Source organism: Nannospalax galili, unplaced genomic scaffold (assembly GCF_000622305.1).
Source record: "Nannospalax galili isolate Female #2095 unplaced genomic scaffold, S.galili_v1.0 scaffold380, whole genome shotgun sequence".
Taxonomy (NCBI): Eukaryota; Metazoa; Chordata; class Mammalia; order Rodentia; family Spalacidae; genus Nannospalax; species Nannospalax galili.
The window spans coordinates 4,494,400-4,498,563 of NW_008348568.1; positions in this window are offsets into that span (position 1 = coordinate 4,494,400).

Sequence of the window (4,164 nt, forward strand, 5' to 3'; positions counted from 1 at the left end):
GAGGTTTTAAACTTTAAAAAAGATCTCCACTTCATTATTAAAATACACAGTTTCATACAGAAAAATTCATTTTTAATATAATTGACACTAAGATGCACATGCGTTTCTAATCTCTATATAGCTGATTATTACTAGCCACAGTTGGTTACTTTCTGAGCTTCTTGGCATCTGAGCATGGATATAAAGTCATTAGGTAGATTTCAATGGTAATGTTTTTCACATCTACTAATTATTAAGGAGCAAATTTTTATGCTTTGAAGAATTAATTTCATACAATCCAATCTGTCAACCCAGCATTATTTCTTGAACTTTTGGGTACCTTTTCTGAAAGTCCTTGCTTGTTCCTACATTTTGAAGTATTTTCTCCTAACAGTTTTGGAGTTTCAGGTCTTAAAGTCTTTGATCCATTTGGAGTTGAATTTTGTACGCAGTGAAATACAGGGCTCTAATTTCATCCTTGTTTATGTGACTATCCGGTTTTTCCAACATTGGTTAAAGAGTCAATCATTTTTCCAATGAATGTTTTGGGGATTTTTGATAAAAGAAGACAGCTGCTATCTATGTGGGTTTACATCTTTCTCTCTCCACTCCTACATATTTGGTTCTGTGCCAATATTATGTTGGTTTTGTTACTATTGCTCTGTAATATGACCTAAAATCATGTATGGTGGTTCCTCCAGCTTTATTCATGTTGCTGAGGATTGCTTTCCTTATGTGGGGTGATTTGAGTTCCCACATAAAATTTATGATTCCTCACCTCCCATTATTATAAAGAATGTCAGTGGAATTTTGATCAGGATCGAATCTGTGGATCATTTCTGATAATATAATTTTCAGTATTAATACTAGTTTTACTAATTCATGAGTATGGAAACTTTTTTATCTTCTACTTCTCTTTTATGTGTTTTAAGATTTTTGTAGAAGCTTTTCCATTTCTTTGGTTAAGTTTGTTCCTAGGTATTAAAAATATTTTATTTATCATTTTAATTTTTATGTCTATGAGTGTATTGCCTGCAATTATGTAGTTGCACCCATGTTGTGCAGTGCCAGCAAAGACAAGAAGAGGGTGTCAGATCCCCTGGAACTGGAGTTATAGATGGCGTTAACTGCCATGTGGGTGCTAGGAACTGAATCCAGGTCCTCTTTAAGAGCAGCCAGTGCTCTTAACTGCTGAGCCATCTCTCTAGCCCCTGTTCCTAGGTAATTTAGTTTATTTTAAGCTATTGTGCATGGGATTATTTACCTGGTTTCTTTTCAGTGTGTTCACTAACAATATATAGAACAATTACTGGATTTTTAAATATTGTTCGTTAATTTATTGAGTGTGTTTATCAGTTCTAAGAGTTTCTAGTGGAATTTTCAGAATCTCTTGTTTACAGGATAATGTTATCTATAAATAGGGATAATTTGATGTTTTCATTTCCTATTCATATCAACTTTATTTCTTTCTCTGGTCTTATTGCTTTAGCTAGGATTTCAAAAAATCATATTTAATAAGAGTGGGGAAATAAATCAAATTAAGTGCACATAGCAGTAATTTGTGGGGGGAGTGGGGAAAATGGAAATCCTTGTCTCTTACCTCTGTGGTTGGATTATTTCTCACTGGGAAGTGAGGGCTTCCAAATTAGTACTAATCTCCCCATACAGCACTCTGGACGCAGTGTCCTCATGTTCACCTCTGCAAAGCTTCCTCTTTTACTTGGCTACTGAAGCCATCACCTGCCTATTAGGATAGCTGTACCCTAACCATTCCTGGTTCACTTCCCAGAGATTCTAGAAATGCATGCTTTGGTATCCTCACTGCCTTCTGAAGTCATGGCCATATAGTTAAATGGTTAACTGGCACTCTCATAGACTATTGCTAACCTTGCAGCTCTCGCTATAAGAAGAGCTCCTTTCATTTAATTTTTATTTTCAGAGTCAGTGATGAAATACACAAACTTTAACTCTTCTTTGTCATTGGTTAGAGCCTACAACATTCCACCATGAGCCTTGGGATTTCCTGGCTTTCATTATTTGTAGATAAAAGTAGCATTGAAACTTTTCTGAAGATATATTTAGAAAGCATTTGATAGAATGATCTCATTTGAAAATATTTTATTTATTAATTTTTTATTTTATGTTTATGGGCGTATTGCTTACATGTATGTAAGTGCACCTGTGTCATGCAATGTCTGCAGATATCAGAAGAAAGGACTGGATCCCCTGAAACTGGAGTTACATATGGTGATGGTTGTTAGCTACCATGTGGATGCTGGGATTTGAATCTGGGTCCTCTGCAAGAACCAGTGCTCTTAACCATTGAGCCATCATTTTAGCCCCAAATTATCTCATTTTCAGATGCAAAGATTGATACTCACTATAAATGGCTATGGGCCCAGGAGGGAAGATCAGAGCTATTTTTAGCAAAAATAAGGCCAGTATAGTATGCTTGTACCTAGAAAGAAACAGAAAACTTGTAAAAACAGAGAGATGTGTGTGTGTGTGTGTGTGTGTGTGTGTGTGTGTGGCTCCTGTAGGACATTGCATGATGTGGGATTTGTTCTCATGAAATGGAAGCTATGGCATGTGTTTGCTGTTTTGTGTTGAGAACAAAATGTAGGGTATAAACTTGGAATGCAGGATGACCACTACAGGAAGTTTCAGAAACACATAGAGATAAAGAGATAGGAGTTCAATCAGATGGTAGCATGAAGGTAGCCCTGGGGTCTAGGGAATGGGGACAGTCAGTTTCTACTTGGATTGTAAAGGCTGAAATGATGGGATTCCTTGATGACTTCCACAGGGAATGTAAGGAGAGAAGGGGCAGGAGGAATCAAAATTTGACTCCAAGTACTTCCAGATTAATGACTGACTATCTACCTGGTTTTTCTACTAAACAAGGCTAAGAAGGAGAAATTGACTGGGCTGTGGAAGGGAGGACAAAAAGGCTAAAATGAAGAATTCAAAAGTAAATCAGTTTGGAGTATTTCTTCAACTTTGAGTGAAAGTGTCAAGCAAGCCAGCTGTTGAACATATATATCTAGAGAGAAGGGGAGAGCCACTGAGATAGACAGATTTTGAGTGCATGAGACTAGATGAGATGAGATTAGAAAGAAAGCCAAGATCACCTGTTTGGAAAGATATGGAGAAGCTAGGCAAGGAAGTAAAATGCAGATCTCAGGGCCAGTGACCAAAGTCACTTGCTGTCAAGTCTGATGACCTGAGTTCCATCACAGCAACCCATATGGTAGAAGAAGAGAACCAACTCCAACAAGCTGTTCTCTGATCTCCACACACACACTACGACACAGGTTCCCCCTCATACATGCAAATTAAAAAAAATGTTGGAAAGGCAGATCAGGTGGAATATGTAATGAGTGCCTAATATGCCTCCTATAGAAGAACTATAATTGATCAAGCCATTCTGTTGGGGAATGGCATTATTGCTTTTCTGTACTTACAGACCTTGACATCTAACATCGGCTATATGTTAGTACTTAGGAGGCTGATGCCCTAATCAAGGCCATGGAAACACCTCATTAGGTCTCTGACTAAGCCATTATTTCCTATAATTTATTATAATTAGATTTGAACCAGGCTAAATTTAACCTTTACATTGTCTCCTACAAGAGAGAAACCCATCCAATTCAATCAAATAAAGTTTATTAATTGTTTAAATTAGTTATAATTGGTTAATCTATTCTGGTAATGAATAGTATTAGTAGCATGGGCACTGAGAGTAATCTGCTTAGAGAAGCAAAATGGTCACAAAACTTCTGAACTTTCATTGTCTGGCTCCCATAATAGAAACCCTGATAATATATGGTCTTAACCTTGCCACTCACACAACTTTTCTCATGCATTTTATACAGAGACAACAGGACAACAGTCTATGAAATCTCATGCTTTAGCAACATCCAGGGCCAAGTTCAAATCTCACTTGTGATGTTCTGCTTATCTGTGGTATGGCCTTGGGAAAGACATACTCTTATCTCTGTAGTAAGAAGAAAACACGGATGCCTGCCTGAGAGGGCTGCAAAAATTGTATAAAGCACAGAGTAGTTGCTCAATAAAGATGAGTTTCCATCCTTCCTTTTGAGGTTAGCTTTCAAAGCCCAGCTTTGATGTCATGTATCTATAGGAAAGAGTATGTTATCCATCCCCATTTACAAAGGTAGGTAG